Here is a 17,316-nt window from a genome sequence, read left to right as displayed (position 1 = left end):
TTAGCTGACAATAAGCCCCTAAGTAGCTTTTCTTACTTCAAACAGCTTAATTAAACATACTCATGCAAACCCACCAAACAGTTCTTCCTTTTTCAAACTGCTCTTTCTGTATTGCAGAGACAAATGATGTACAGGTTAGGACAATCACTTCTTTCCATAGGAACAGTTTCAGGACTGTGCACAGCTTCATTTTATTTGTTGCTTCTCTCTGGCAGAAAAGGTATTCCTCATCTGGAATACAGAAGATCTGGTTTTGCTCTAACTTAAAGCCTTAGTTAGCAATCTTTCACACCAAATATATACATAAAGAGATATAAAAGTATTCAGTAAGTTGTCTGAATCTCACTCTGAGGAGCATCTTTTTCTGGTGCAATTTCCTCAGCTGAGGATATAATTATTTAGTGGCTGGTAGGTCAGCAAGTCCTTTAATCAGTACATGTCATTTCAGAAGATGTACCAGCTGGTGCAATTTTCATAACACATGAAATATAAAAGTGGATAAATGAGATTACAGCAAAGAAAAGAGAGCAGACATTAAATTATGCCACAAAAAAAAAAAAAAAAGCCACAATTAATGGTCATAGGCCTTTTTTTTTTTTATTCAGCACTTAACAAATGCTGAAAAAAAGACTGCCAGAGTAGAGGTATGGCATTAAGAAATTGTGGTTTTGGTAGGATAGGCTCTCTGAATGTAAGTAAAACACAAGAATGACAGCTCTGAAGAAGGAATTATTTTTGAGACATTTGTGATTAATAAGTTGTAGGGATACTGAAAGTACTGCTCTGAGCAAAGGCCAGAGCCTACAGCAAACAATAAACTAAATTCCTGTCACAAGAAAAAATCTCTAATCTCACAAAAAAAAAAAATCACATCAGAACTTCCAGAGTCACAAGAAGACAGGAATAATTTCTAAAAATAATTTTTTTTTTATTTTACTAGAAAAATAACTGTCCTGGTTTCAGAGAACAATAGCACAGCTCTTCCTCTCTCCCCAGCACATGCAAAGCTGCATCTAAGCCCTGCCCTGCCCTCTGCCCCGCTCATGGCACACTGCAGCTGGTGAGGCTGCAGCATCCTTCACCTGGGTGCCGACTGCACATTGAGCTGACTGACCTGTCAGTAGCAGGGGGTTACATCCACCAAGACAGAGCTCCAGACTCAGGCACCCATGGACAGCCGAGCTCCAGAGGGATGCTAGGAGCCTTGGCAGCACGTGGTGCCCAGCCAGGCTGCCTGCTCTTCCTCTGGGGCAGGCAGGCAGCTGTCAGAAAAACTGTGTTGATTTAGAAACTAATGATTCACCTGCCAAGCCAATAACTCAGTTGTGTTCTCCTCTGCCTATGCTCTCCAGAGGAGCACAAAAGGGCTTTTCTTTTCTTTAAAAATAGTAAAATTCTACACCCAAACCTGAGTTGCTACATGGAGAAGCAAAATCTCCTTTGGAATATTAGTTGCTGCTCATATAAAAGGGAAGCTTAAAAGATGGCATCCTACCCAGTGTCAGATGACAAAATAATCTGAAAAACAAGGCCAGATGTGAAAGTGCCATAGTTATTGAACAAAAATTAACTGAATGAGTACTAAAGACCGTGGTCAAAATTTTTTTGTTCTACGTGACTACAGCAATTCATCTTTCTTGAAAGCCTTGTTTTTCAGATGCGAGTACCCATATGTCCATCAGCTTAAAGAAGACTGAAGCCGCCAGTGTCAGACCTCACGCTCCGCCTCTCAGTCATTCAGACTGTAAGTATTAGACACTGAAGAGAACAGAACAAACTAACCAGGAAATGAAAATAATCTGTGCTATGAAATCCTTGTAATGGTGTGCTTCATTAAATGTATGATGCATGAAGTACAAACCCAAGTTTGCATGAAGTATCATCCAAAACTCACACTTTCTCTTATTCTTATTCAGAGATTGACATAGGTGTTGAACATACAGATTTTCTAGTTATTTCATCATGAGAAATCTCATTCAGCCCAGCTCCCTGCCAAAATACAATAGATTTCCACATGATCTGGTTGCTTATTTGTTCTTTTTTAACCTTTGTTTCTTTGTTACAGGTTGGATTGCCTCAATGAAAATACCTGAAATAGCCAAACAATTTAAAAATATTTCAAAGGTAACCTTCATGTTCTAGGTAAGTGCTAACTTAAGGTAAGTAGATTTTTATTGATTTTAAAAGCCTTCAATTCTATGGATGGATTGAAAGAGGCTCATAAGGATTCTAATATAGAATGTATCTTGTACTCAGTAGGAGATATACTGAAGCATGCTATAAACAGTAGCATTTCAACTAACTTCTGATACTGAAAAAAAATCCTGACTTAAAATAATATAGGTACAGTTGACAGAACCTGCTACCTCAAGGATCTGAGGTGACAAACTTTTGACTCAGTTCAGAGGCAAGACTGGCTTGCAAGAAATTTTTGTATGAGAACTGCACAATTCCAAAATTTACCAGAATTGCTCCTGTACAGACTAATAAGGAATGAGGGATAAGAGACAGTTGTGTGATTAACGAGTCACATTTAGGTGCAGAAGTTATTTGCAATGTGCACCAGGTATTTAAGCTCCCATCTCTGCTGATGGTGATCTAGTCCATACAGTCAGTGGTTCCTGCTTGCATAGCTCATGAGGTTAAGAGCTCTCTAATCTTCACTGACTGTACTGTTTTCATCTCCAGTGACTACGCTTGGAACAGAGACACCTGACTCCCTGTAGGAGGCTACAACTCCCCTGTAGATACCTCCACGGAACACCTCAAGGTACACCTTCTGTTTGTGAGCTGACCACCCTAAGTCTCCTTCCTTCAGCTTTGGTATTTTGCTCTCAAGCTGTGACATTTTGCAGGTGGACAAAGATGAAGTTCTCATAAATAGGGTACTTACCATCTGCTTTTTGTATCTAATTTTTATGTGTTCCCTAACTTTTCTTCTCCTTGACAACACACTGACTTTTTAAATAAGTCATGACCCTCTCTACATTGCCTGAAAATGGGAAGTGCTGCACGATGTGGCAGAATAGGCAATGTTGTATGCCTCATAGCAAGGTGTCTTTGAAATCATGTAGGCCTTAAAGTGGGATTTCTCCTCTTTTAAATGAGAAAACCTAGCAGGAGAGTTTAAAAAACATTTAGTACCCAGCCTCATCACCATCTGGTCAGATTTTATTATTATACAATTGAGCAATCTCCTGCTAGCTGCACCACAGGGGAATTTCTTAAACGGCCTGCCATTTACCATTTATAACTGTAGCAGGGAATAAGTGGAATATATGACTAGCATTTTGTGCCAAAAGCAAAGGTGCTTGCTTTGGTTTAGAGACACTGATTATTCCACATGTAAACCAATAGATTTGTGTAGATAAAATAATTTACGTGAAGAAAAAACAACAGATTTGCAAAGTGTCATTAAGGCTCCCGAACCAAACAGAACATTTACACCTTCACTATAAATTGATCACAAGAGCTCCCAATGCCAACGCGTGTGAAAAATAGTTCCCTTTAAGAGAACAGCTGCTTCATTGTTAGTAGGAGTTTCACACAGAAAAAATTAAAAGTTGAGGAAGACTGCCTGTTCAGCCCCATATATTCACAATGAATATTAGAAGCTCTTAATTAAGCTCCATCCCATCACCATCAAACTGAGTTATTGTAGGAAGCAGAAGTTGTAAGAACACAGAAATAGGGTAATGTTTGATCACTAAAGTAAGAATATTGTCAGGAATTGTTTGGGGAAAAAATATCCATGGACTGGTGTTTTCACACATGGATAAATAAGAAGAGTAAGGACTGTGAATGTCATGCATCTGGAAAGAAACAGTCATTGGCTACAGTGCAGACCAAAACCAAGAAGCAAAACACAAAGGTACTTGTCACAAACACAGAAAATCTTAGAGAACTGTGATGCCAATATCATAGCATAATAATAAGCTGATATTATCTGCCCTAGAGAATTATTTATACCTTTATATTTGGGATTGGTTGCCTTGTTCTGATTGTTTTAATAGATTCTGAGCTCTATTGTCAAGTTCAAAATGCTTTAAACTGCATTTTATTGTCACTTAGAATCATACATATTAGTAATGGTTGTTCCTTTCCTGCTCTGGGGGAATCACCTTGGCTGAAAACACCAGCTACATAACCTTCTTGTCCCCTCTCACTTCTATAAACTTCTAGCTAGAAATGTTACTATGATTTTTGGTTGTGGTTGCTCATAGACTGCCAAGTTAATCATTTAACTGTTTCTCAAAGAGCCAAAACAATGCTAATCAGATAAAATCCTTATGGTTCATAACAAATCAAAGCCACCTATGTCACAAGTTCATATACAATATTGTGTTGAATTATTCTCTCCACAGTTTCACAGAACTATGATAAGCCCCAGGGCCAGAGGTAACTGCAAACAGTATAGTAGAAACTGAATTACTCCTTATTTGCTTACAGTTCACTTGCTAAAGCATCAAAAATATCTAAGCACAGAAACCTAAGTCAGAAACCTAAAAGTGTTGCCAGGTATTTCAGTATTTTTTAAATTTTGTTGCCATTTATACCAGTTATATATTTCATTGTAATGAAATTACTCAAATCTTCACATCATCAGGCATACATCCAGGCCAATTGTCATGTATGAATGGCATTAGTCAATTTTAGGACATAGGCTTCTGCCATGGGAGCTGAATTCTGAGACACCAACAGCTGCAGAGCAGCTGGACTCTATAGTCCTTCCTAGCCTCCATTTGCAAAGGTAGGGGAAATTATACATTTAGGAATGGTGATGACAACATTCACATTTTTCCAATTCAATATCAATTCATGGGTAGTAGGGTAGGGTGGGGTTTTTTTCTCATCTCCAACCAGTGGTCTACATGCCAGTCTTGAAAAGAGCAAGTGCTATAATTGCTATTAACATCATTCTCTGATTCTGGTACAATTTCAGGGCTACAGTCATTTGAAGAAGTAAACAATACTAAATACTGTCTCATTTCTTCCTGTGTTTTGTAATCTGAAAGAAAAAATTCTCAGATTCCAAAATACTTGGAATACTTAGAATACTTGGAATACTTAGCATGGCATCAATTCCTAAACCCATCCAAGTCTTATTTGCTTGGTTTTTTCCCTCTGAAGACAGCAGCAATGACCTTTCCTGTAAGAACAAAAACAAGACAGTTATGTAGCACAGAAGTCTAGGAATACCTGTTTCAGCATCCTATCTCCCACAATGTTCAATATCTGAGATCAAGGATATGAGATACATAATACTAAGGTGTCACCACAGCTTCCGTGCTCTGTGACTGAGGGAATCACAACAGGTATCTTTGTATTTAATAGCATCTGGGAAATTATGCTCAGCATGAGTTGGTCTCCGCCTCTTAATCTACCTGAACTTTCCTCACCCACATATAACAAGAAGGGATAAATATAACAGTTCTTTGAAAAAGCCCTTCCTTTTCTTCTTACCCATCTACTCGCTGATTTCATTTGTTGCCTCTTTGGCAACTCTATTCTAGAGTGGATAGCTTTTCCTTACAAAGTTTTTGATGCAACTTGGTTATAGCACAGAGACAACAGGATGTTCTGTCGTAATGCTAAGGCTGGCCCTGAGGTCCTCTCAGAGTGTCAAAATGAGGGGAAAGCTGCATTTGCAGTCACAGACAAAACTAAAGGAGGTAAAACCTGGATAGGAAAGGAAAAGAAAGATTATGTATATCAGGAAAATTGGACCCTGAGTGGTCAAGAGAAACTGTTTGGCTCCCCTGGATATATTCGTAGAACTTTTAAAAAGATATACCAGAAAACAGATCTGAAACTGTTATCCCTGTTTGAAAAAAAACCTGCACATACTGAAGGTTAATATCAGAATTCTCAGATTACCATTTTAAAAAAATAAAATCACAAGAATCAATATATATTATCCTACAACTGTGAAAGGCAAGCAAACAGCAAAGCTTATCTTGCATCTTAATATGTGAGTGGTCTCAGATAACATTCTCATCTGAAAACAATTTAAAATAGTTTTCATACCAGCTTCTCAGCCTGCACAAGATTTAGGGTTTGACAAATGATATAGTAGTAGTGTATTCTGACTAAAGCATTTCTGCACATGTTAAATGATTTCTCAGTGCATACCTTCAGAAAATGATGGAATACCTGAACTAGAGACTAATCTTTCACTATTTTCTCTTCATTTAAAACAGATCTTCATACTAAAGATCCTGCAAAAATCTCAGCCAATGAGACATTTTCTGAGTAAATTGAAACCATGTGGAAAATACCTTCACAGATGTATATGGTGGTTGTTAGTGATAAGTGTGTAATTATTATTTTAAATTTTTTTAATTTAAATATCCCAAGCTACTGTCCAGTGGCATAAACTGGAAAAATAATAGGAAAATGATTATAAGAATTTCTCTTCACTGTGCACTGTAATTTTTAGTGTATGAATTCTCAAGGCTTTTTGTCTCTTTGGATGCACCTAAATATTCACAAGATACCGGAAACACATAATAATTTTGAAAAAAAATTATGTCAAGTGGCATGCACGTTAAAAATAAACAAAGTCATCTATGTTTTAACCTATATTCTCTTCACTGGGCTGTCACTTCTGTCCTCTTCATAGTCTCTCAGAAGGACATGCAGACGTGCTTCTGAGAAGACATCAAAACCCAGCAACGCCTCAAGGTTCAGGAGGATCAGTTCTCAGCATGATTTTAATCAGGTCAGAAACTTGAAATCTAGTGAAATTTGAAGTGAAATGGTCTCATATACAGAAGAGAGATGGTACAAAGTTGCCTTGGCATGGCATGGCTAGAAACTATTTTAACTCGTTCATATATTTTGGGTTGCACAGATATCAGCTATACAGCAGTTCCAGACACTAGAATGTTCTGTAATTGGAGTGTGTGTCAAGGACCTCGCTGGAGTATACCATACCTCCATTCCCTTTCATCCCTTTTAAATCAGGCCTTTTCTGCTATTCCTTTTGACCTTACATGAGAAAGCTGCATGCTGAGCAAGAACTGCAAAAATCTTGACTGTTATATTGAAAAATGTACATGTTGGCAAGTCAAGAGTAAGGAAGATGGTTCAGCCAAAAGCTGCATGAACTCCCAGCAGGATAGGAGTTTGTCACTCCAGCTCCACTTGCTGCCATTGCCTAGAGAAAAGAGCTCTGCTAAACGAAGGGGAAGACAAGGGAGATGTCAGGTAGCATGACCCAGCTCTTCAGAATGAGACCAGCACTATGAAGAGAACAACCAGTCAGTCATTGTCAACTGCAGCATTTGTGGGGAACGTGCACCTGTTATCCAACCAAAGTTTGCCACATCAGCCCCTCTGACTACTCCCCATGTGGGCATCGTGAACAGGAGAGACAACCTAACGGCAGAGGGACAGGAAGACCAAAATACTCAGTGCTTTTCTAGCCTCAGTCAAACCTTGCTCACAGCCCTTTGCTCTGCATGTACCAGCACGGTTTCAAGACAGAGACAGGAAACAGTGGGAGAGCAACAGTTGAGAGAATACTTATATAATATAGATGAGTTCAAAGCCAGAGTCCCATATGAGACACACTCAGCAGAACTAATAGATGTATGATGTGATTGTGAACTGTTTATTGTTTGTGAAAAATCATGACAATTACAGGAAGCTAACAGAGTCTTATCCCAGTCCTATTTTTTTCCCACATTATCCTTAGTCAATGAATAGAAACAATAGAAAAACCTTCTAACAACTGCAAGATGTCATAAAGACTTTATTTTCTTACTTGAATAGTCAACATTTCTAAAATACATATGTTAGAAATATTTCTTTTTAAGTTTTTGATCAATTTACTAGACAACAGATACTGTGCTGTTGTTAGATTTACTTTGCTTTACTTTTGAGCTACTTTACAGAAATGTCAGTCTGTGGATTTCAACTCATAGCAGTTCTTTATCCTAATCACATTCAACTAAAGAGGATCAGAATTTTTTGCAATCATCTTCAGCTTACTGAATTTTGTTGATTTGCAGTTTTTACTTTTAGTGTAACTAAACTTTATACTACAAAATATGCCAAAATGTGAATCCTAAAGATACCCACATACCTCTTTTTTTCTGCACAAATGGTCCTCTTCCTAATACCATCTGTTATTTTTATGAGTTACAAAAATCATATCCATTCAACTTAAGACTTTTTCAACTTACAGAGTGAGCTGTGTCTTTGCCTTTGTATTTGTCACATCTAGTTGTACATGTAGATACTGCCAGACTGTCTAGAAAACATTTTCCCAGGCCAATAAAAAGTTCAAGTTTTCCATCAATGAACACCAAAGCCAATCTAAACACCCTCAAGACTTTTCATGAGAGAGAAGCAGTGCTTTTTCCCCTAAGGGAAAAGCACTTAATGTGCTTACCAAGATAGGAAATCTATCTTATAAACTGTCTAATTCTTACCAAGAACTTTTACCCTAAATTGATCCTACCCAGAGAGTATGATACCAGAAAACTTGTAAAAAGCACGTGAGCTTGTCATTTTCACCCTACCAGACTTTAACGAGAAATTACATGGTACAATTGACATTTGCTGTAGAAACAGATGCTTTCCTATTGCTCCAGCAAATAATACCAGAACTAGATTTGCATGAACTTAAAAGAATTTAAGAATTCATTCCTTCCCATTCCAGTATCTAAATCAGTTTAATATCTCTAGAAATGCAGGAGTTGTTAGCAAAATAACTACTTAGACAGACATCTTTTTGGGTTGAATATAAAAATCATACTGTTGCTCCACTTTTACTTTGCAGCATTATCAAGAACATAGGGTATATTAACCTTGATGTATCTAATAAACACAAACTAGCTGCAAAAGTTCTCATTCTTACAAATCTGAAAAGTTGTCTCTTTGAGAACTGAGCCCCACTGAGATATTTAATTTGAAATTCTAATGCAGTGAACTTCCCTTCCTGTGTTTTTTGGTAATCTAATCCAAATATAATCACCTAGAAAAAGACTTGTCCTGGTACACTTTGTTCCTCTATCACATTTTTAGGAAGAGCTTGGATCTAAACCCCATTTTCTAAAGTAAAATTTTTCACTGATTATTTTAAAGGCATGGGAATTCTGCAGGTTTTCCTGTGAATAAGCACATACAAGAAGTGATTACATTCAAGTCCCTGTTTGTAACTAATTTGAAATACTACATTAAGGGTCACAGACCTTCAATTGCCTTCAACAGATTGTAGAGCATCCAGGATGAAATTATGAATTCCCTATGGGTCAGATTCCACCCTGTAGCCCAAGGAAACTATAAAAACTGGTAACTGAAGACAGTTTGGTGGCTTACAAGAAGTGCATTAAGTGTACAAGAATAGATTTAATACTGATATTGTGTAGTAACACACACACACACGCAGGATTACTCTCGAGGAAAAAGGGCAACGCAGAAAGAACTGTGTCTTGCAGAATACACCATCTCAGGAGTCTTTCTGCTGCGCCTTTTGCAATTGGATATGTCTGTCACGTATTGGCCTCATAAGCCACCAGCGTGCCTGTAGCAAATGTGGATAGAGCCTTCCCAAATCTTCCTTCGCGAAGCCCAGCCATGATGATGTGTAGTAACAGTTCATCAAATGACAAATAGTTCACCAACTGTATACCAAATCTCTGAGCTTTGTACTCTTGCATTTTTGTTGGCCCAATTTGCTGCTCCCAGGTAAAGAATGGATTAGGTGGAATTGTTGATGAACATTAGCACTGAAATTGTCTTATCATATGAAGAAATAATCGCCATAGTATTGAAAAACACACTGTACTGAAAGAAGCCCTCTGATCCATTCCAGATTTTTAACCGAGGGTGAGTAGTATACAATACACCAGTTAAGATGATTAGGGTTATATCTTTTCAGTAACGTTCATCCAGTGCAGAGAATTAATATTAAGAGAGGGTTTCTCCCCAGCAGATGTTGTTCAAAAACCAAATTAATACAGAACTGAAGAAGACTTAATTTCTTCTTATGTATTTAATTAATGACAGGGAAGGAGAGAAAGAGAGAAATATATTAAATGGACATGGACGTAGTCAAGCACTCCCTAGACTGATCTCCCTTATCGTATTTTTATTGAAATTTAGCACTAATTAAAATGCTAGAAAGACATGTTTTCTGATTATAGGCTGAGTACAGTGTTGGGGGCTGGAGTATGTGGTATCCCTGTATCCCTGTACTGTCCTTTAAGAGGCATCCACACCTCTTTACAGACAGTCACTGCTTAAGACAGCAATGATTTTAAAGTATCATTTGTAAAACCAAACAGATACTTTGTTAGTCTCTAAATATTGAAGCAGAGATCAAAATGACGAAAGAGCACTGAAAAAAATCATTATTGTAGACATAGGCAGAAATGGTTATGAAATTACTCAGGGTGTGCTATTGGTTACCTCATATATAGGAATAGAACTGAGGAGTCCCAGCATTGTGTCGTAGCAAAGAGAAAGGGTAGCTGTGTTTTTGATTTCCAAGACAGCTTTAGGAGTTGCAAAGCATTTCTTAGGAGAAATCTCTAATAATGGCCACCAGAATAGCTAGGCTGAGTTCAACAACTGGTATTTTGCAGCTTTCATCTTTGCACAGCCCATCTGAAACTATCACAGAAGTCACAAATATATTTCAGCCCAGATCAAGCACAAGATACAATTTTTCCACAACTAAAACAGAAGTATTTGTCTACAGTGAAAGAATAAAACAGTAGCAGTGTAAGATCAATTCTAGCTCATGGATTCTGTTTCAAACTTAATAACATTTTTTAACTTTGGGCTTGCAAAGGGCAATAGCTCAACACTAACATCACCCACAGAAAAACAATGCAACCATGCCTGACCCCCAGTATCAACAACCTTACCCAGGAGACTAAGGTGTAAATAGGCAATGGTGAACCCAATGCATTTTTTGCAAGTTCCCAGTAACCTATAGATCAAGGATTTCCTAAGCCACAAATGAATTTTCTATGAAATAATATTCCTGAACTGACATTTCCCATTAGTTTATTTACTTTTTAGAGATCTGAAAGCTTCTGATATCTACTTTTTAGTGCAGCCAACCACACCCTGCCTGACCTATGAACTGTGTGAGAAGTTACCATCTTCTGTCTGTTCTAAAACTGAAACCTGATCAAGCTTTTTAATAACTTATAAGTCTTTTACAAGAAGAAAAAACCATGAATCCTCCTAGCTTATTTATCAACTCTGCTCTACCTGTTCTGTCATCATCAGCCCTAGTTGGGGCAGCTCTAGTCAGTAGTTTTCTCATTTGAAAGTGATGTCATACCATTGATCAGCTTTCTTGCCTCCTCAAGGACCTTTTGTGGTTCTCCTATATACTTCTTGTATAAGTTGAATTACTGCTACACACAGAATTTGCAGTTTGGAATACAGATTTGGCCATTAACATAATTTTATTTCCTTTTTCTCTCCTCCAAGTTCTCTTTCAGAAGTGGGGACAAATACTCCAGAGATCATCACCACGCCTGTAAAATGATGATTGTTTTTCTCTCATATATATCACCCTGTGCCTATAAGTACTGACTTTCTAATGTCAATTGCGTCACTTGAACACGTGCCTATCCAAAACTGTGGAATTCCTTCCTAAGTTTATGCTGTCAGCTTTTTCTTTTTCATTAGCAAACCTTATGATACCCACTTTGTATATGGTGTTTAATTTGTGTTTTAGGGCACCCAGACATGCTTCTATATTAACATCAGTTGTAAATCGACACACTGACACATTGTCATCACCAGTAGGCATTTGCAGTTAGACTATCCAGGTCTATACCATGAAACAGTTACTGTCAGCTTGTTTTGCAAAAAAAGAAAAAAAAACAGGTCTAGTGAAAAGTGTCCCTGACCACAGCAGGGGCGTTGGAACTAGATGATCTTTAAGGTCCCTTTCAACCCAGGCCATTGTATGATTCTATGACAACATAATTAACAATATTTGGCTAAAGCATTTTGAAATTCCCAACTTAGGACAACTTAAATTAATTCAAACTATTATTTCATTCAGTTGTTACTTTTGCTTGTAACTTTAGGAGGCTTATTTTAAAAGCTGATAGAAAATGGAAATGTATGTTTGACTCTATATATTCATATGAAAATATTGATTTGGAATTAATATTTGCAGTAAGAATTTTTGTTGAAGTTTTAGAATGTTTTCCAAATGAAGTGTTTTCTTCTATGTGAAGAATTTCCACAGAATTTTCAGTTACTTCAAGTGTTTTCATACATATTTATGATTACATAAGTAATCTTTGTTTTACTTTTAAGACCTTTTAACCCAAATGTTAATTAACTTTATAGCTGCGTTGCTGCATTCAGTTGTTTTAATCATTTCCTTGGCCATTTGCAACTTGGCCATTTGAGCTCGTAGGCAATAGGAGTTTTCTCTGTGGTCTTGGAAGGTTGGAGTAAAAGGCAGAGAAAAGACAAATGCAATGCCTATCTTTCAGAGGGAATATGGAGTGCCCAAAACCAGAAGACCCTTGGGTCTTCAGGTCTCAGAAAAACTATTTGAACCAATTCATTTTTAAAGGGATTTGGAAGAAAGTAGGGGTTGCAGAGCAGAGAGAAACTACAGTTCTCTCAGTAGAACTCGCTGGCCATCTCGTGTCTTTGATGAAATACCAATAAAAACAAATTTAATCATTAATTGGTCTCTTACATGTGTACTTAGCCATTATTAAGCCTGAGACCTTCTCAGTGCCACATGATTATCAATTTTGAATATTTTCATTAATTTAGTTCAGATACCATTTACTAAGCTTCTCAGTCTTTCTTAATGATATATTTTTTCAGGGTTTGATCGTTTTCCCACTTTGTTCTCACGTTGTTTCTCTAATTGCCGCTGATTCAGCAACTTTATTTTTTAGATCGGAAGAAAGAACAAACAACTATTTTCAAGATAACTTTGGATCATTAAAACAAATATGGCCAAACATGTGTAGCCATCCTGAAGCTCTTTACAACAGAGAATAAGGAAATATAAACAGCTTTTTAGGCATGTTTTGAATTCTTGGACTTCCTAGCAAGTAGGTTAATATAATAACAGTAAATCTCTATGCTAATCAGGTGGACTTACAGTGTGGTCATGTGTCTGCTCCATGCTGAAATGTTCTTGCATGTAAGGAAAGGATTATCACTAAAACATTTATGAGATGTTCCACCCTTCACTTTTCCAGAAGTTGTATTTAATCTTAATTTTTAAAATACATTGCTTTAATGTGACCTATGAAGTGAAGAACTGTGCCCTACTTTGCACTGGTTTTGCTGAATAAGCTTGAGAAACTTACTTTAAAAAAAACAAATTCCAAAAAAATCCCTATTTTTAACTTCAAAATAACTAGAATATCATCTGTCTTGGAGTCAGCATTGTTCTCTGGCATTTTGTCTGGGAATCAGCTTTGTTCAGACTCAACTGAATAACATCTTTGGAGAACTAAAAACAACCCATCCCTTCCTCAGCAAGATCAGGCAACAGTGTACTAATCAGCTAAAAGTGCAGAGGCAAGCTTCTAACAAAGACAGCTTGTCTCCTAAGTGATTAGGGCACTGGAATTAGATAATTAAGATATAAATTTAGAGCCTATTAAATTATCCTGCATAAAATTCTGTCCCACTTCAGTTCTCTAGTTGTTTTGTTTCTGTTACCAGAAGCATAGAAGTTAAAGACATGCCACTCACTTCAATTGGTGAACAGTTCAGCAGTTTAGTCAATATATCAACAGATAACAGGAGACAGAAATGTCTGAAAAAATAAGCAAGTACAGTTAAAGAAAGGAATCCAGCCTTTTTCTCTACCTCAAGAAAGCTAAGAAAAGTGCTGCATTTTTCAACTCATGAACTGAGAACTATAGAAAACTTCAGTAAATACAAATTCAGATTTTTCAGAAACAGATGTAGCAAAACTGACAGTAAAACTGTCTGCAATTATCTGGGCCAGATAAAATTACAAGACTATTCTGCTATACTGCTAAAGAACAGCAATATATACATACTTCTGTACGCTCTTAAGTCAGTAAAGAAATTTCCATTGCCTGAAAGGGTAGTTTCAGACTTTATATTCATGCACAATTCCAATGGCAAAAGAAGCAGTCTTCATGCAGGAAAAAAAAAGACCAAAAAACAACTATTAGTTGCTTGGAAGGATGTTAAATAAATATCATCCTTTTCAGATATCATGCCATGCAGAGCTTTACTAAATTTCAGCCTGTTATATATTTTTACAGAATTCTGCACTGCATATCTATGGCAGTAAGAGCACTGCAGTTAGCACAGAAGATGCTGTTAATGTGAAGGTTGCTGTTAAACTAAGTACAGAGCAACTAATCTTTAGCTGAGAAAGAAGACTGCCAACAGGTATTTTAAAAAATTGTTTACCTAAACAGTAAGAATATTTCTACCCCTACAGGGTCCTAGATGTCGTCCATACATTGCTACTGATAGCAAAGATATATGAGCTGTAAGGCTCATCTCTGCTAAGTTGCCATCTACTCTTCAGTAGTGCTTATTCTTGTACCCACATTCATTCTATTGCATTTGTTTTATAATTCACTAAAGGAAAAATGAAAACAACCAAACATGAATCAGTCAAAAAGCACATTTACTTCTTTTATATTATAAGAAATTGCGCTTTTTTATCCACTAGTCAGTAAATCTAAGCACATTATGTGTTTATTAGAGAAATAAACATTGCCAAAACTTATGTAGGTAGACCATTAGGAAAAAGCCTATGATTTTATGTTTTGCTATTGCTATTTAGCAATTGGGCTTAATCTATGTAAAACCTGTACTCAAAACACAAATAATTACATCTGAAAGTACTTAAGCCATGTGTGTATTGAGATAACCGTTTATCGAGGTGACCAGAATTGTCTCATAGGCTCCTTGTCTTCTCTTGGCTGTCTTCTATCTATCTGTTTTCTTATACTTGGGACATGTCAGGTTTGAGCAATCCTAAATCTGCTCCTCTGATGCTTTAGGCCAGAAATCTGTATCACAACTATACCTAGGTCTGAACCTGAACTAATATCCCTGCTGCACTGGGCTGCTTTATCACCCTAGCTCTCACAAGCTCCCTAGGATTGATACCATCTCTCTTCCGGGCTTGTACAGCACCCATCACATCAGGGATTCTGAGGTCTAGAACAAGGGTTCTCAGTTGCTATAAATGTGAAAAGAATGGCCAAAACAGGGGCAGTTCATGTATTGCCATCACCATTTAATTTCCCAGAGGCTTAGCTGATTTGAGAAACTCCATCTTACGGTGCACTTTTACATAATTGCCTTTCTCATGAGCTGCTTCCTGGACTGCCACTGGTCCCATGCCTGGCTATCTTGTTAATTAACATTTTTTTCTGCTGAGAACTAGGACAGGTTCAGCAAATTCCTTGGTGTCCACAGACAGTAATTTGAAAACTACTGATCATTACATTCACTGCTAGCAGAGAAAAAATCTGTATGCAGCCTTTTAATTCAGGCCTGCTGTAGACACCAAGTTTTTTTCATCATGGGAGATCTTCATTTTCCAACACTTACCTCAAATCTTTCCTAGCAATCCCACTTACAGATTATTGATATGTTTATCATGCTCTTTTTTATTTCAGTTTAATCAGTCTTTAGCAAATACTGAATTCTCAGTAGACTATAACAGAAATTAACTACTTCTAAGTTAGACTGATCTTTATATGTGTATTAAGATGCAGAGTATTCCTATTCCTATGTGAGGATTAGGAAGACAAGTAGTGAAAGTTTGTAAAAGCTGTAGTAAGAGATTTCTGAGTCAGCTGAATTTAATTTACAATGTGATTGATCTTTATAATTCAAATTATTATTCCTTAAACCTTTTGCATTTAATTTTGTTACTTCTCTGCCTTTCCTGCATCACTTAATTGCTTTTTGGAGAAAAATAATCAATGTAAAAAAATGCATTTCATGACTAATAAAAATGTAATTCCATAAAGATCGATTAAACTTTTGGGAAATATTCCAAACTAAAAGTAATAACTTTGGAGAATGAGTCTTCAGTTGAAAGGAAAATGCCACTGCAGTCAGGGCCTTTCTATTACTATCAAATGCCTTAAATACCCACACCTCCAGCTAAAGTCAGTGTGATACACATCTGCTCAGTACCTCCAAAAATCGGGCCCGTAAGCAGCTCGTCTGCTCTCCAGTTCTGCAGTGTCACTCAGAAAAGTTTTGCTAATCTTACTGAGAGACACAGTCAAGGGGGACTCAGTTGCACCTCCTGGTGAACAGACACTGCAACTGGAACGAAATACAAGTAAACTGAGTTTTTTCCCAGTTTGAACAATATGTGTCACAGACTCACTTTGGGTTTTCAATTAGGGCTACAATACCCTTAAGAATATTTATACTGGCACAGACCTGTCATACAGACCATGGCCTTTTCTGCACTGACTGACACTACAGGAGTTCAACTCCTCAGTACAAAAGGACAGATTTTCTGAGTCCAGTTTGCTAAAAAGTATCTCCAAATCTATGTCACAAGGTTCTCTATTCCTTCTAGCACTTTATTTTAGCATTTACTCTTGTTATCTTGACTATTTTTCATATCTGCATCTGTTAAACTGCTCTTTTTAATCCAAAGGAAAATCAGGGTACTGGAGATAGAAAGGACATTATAGCAGTTCTGGGAGAGAAGAGGTTGTTCATGTTCTCCACTGACAAACAGAAATAAGAAGCAGAAATGCGGAGGTAGGAGCTACTCTCACTATCTCCCAGTGCTCCCTTCCTCAGGACTCTCAGCCCCTAAAGTCACTTCCCAATCTGTGCATGAGACACTGAAATGGCAATGGTTAATGACTAAAGGATTGGCCTTTGGAAAAGCATTGGGTGCTTTGCTGTCCAAGGAAACAGCCCAAGTGCAGAGGGGGTATGCATCCACCACCAGAGGCTACAAGCTGGCTTTTTAGCCAGATAAGGGAAGAGGCCAATAAGAAACAGATCCTTCAAGGTGGGATAATGCTTTTTATCATGCCCAATGTGTGAAAATTCCCCTCCAGGGAAGAAGACAGGGAGGCCCTATGGAGAGACCTCAACAAATGACTGGGCAGTCACCAACCATAGGAAGTTCAACAAGGGGAAGTTCTGGATTCTGTATCTAGGATGGGGCGACCCTGGATGTGTGTAGTAACTGGGGAAAGAGATGCTGCAAAGCAGTGCCACAGAAAGGAACCTGGGATCCTGGTCGATGGCAAATTGAATATGAATCAGCCATGCCCTGGCAGCCAGGATGGGAAGCCATATGAGGAGTGGCTGAGGTCA

At 37.5% G+C, this 17,316-nt stretch overlaps 2 long non-coding RNA genes across 2 annotated transcripts; both read left to right on the top strand.

Annotated features, from left to right (window-relative positions):
- Positions 1-1,669: 1,669 nt before the first annotated feature.
- LOC116794910 lies at positions 1,670-11,598 on the top strand. Its single transcript, XR_004359920.1, has 3 exons — positions 1,670-1,744; positions 2,066-2,142; positions 11,458-11,598. It is a non-coding gene; the product is annotated as an uncharacterized LOC116794910 (long non-coding RNA).
- A 1,280-nt stretch (positions 11,599-12,878) lies between these two features.
- On the top strand, positions 12,879-16,855 carry LOC116794907. Its single transcript, XR_004359919.1, has 3 exons — positions 12,879-13,061; positions 14,259-14,388; positions 16,640-16,855. It is a non-coding gene; the product is annotated as an uncharacterized LOC116794907 (long non-coding RNA).
- The last annotated feature ends 461 nt before the right edge of the window (positions 16,856-17,316 follow it).

The sequence above is a fragment of the Chiroxiphia lanceolata genome, chromosome 1 (genome assembly GCF_009829145.1).
Source record: "Chiroxiphia lanceolata isolate bChiLan1 chromosome 1, bChiLan1.pri, whole genome shotgun sequence".
NCBI classification, from domain to species: Eukaryota; Metazoa; Chordata; class Aves; order Passeriformes; family Pipridae; genus Chiroxiphia; species Chiroxiphia lanceolata.
Note: the sequence above shows the minus strand (reverse complement) of the source record. Positions and strands in the feature narration are given on the sequence as shown.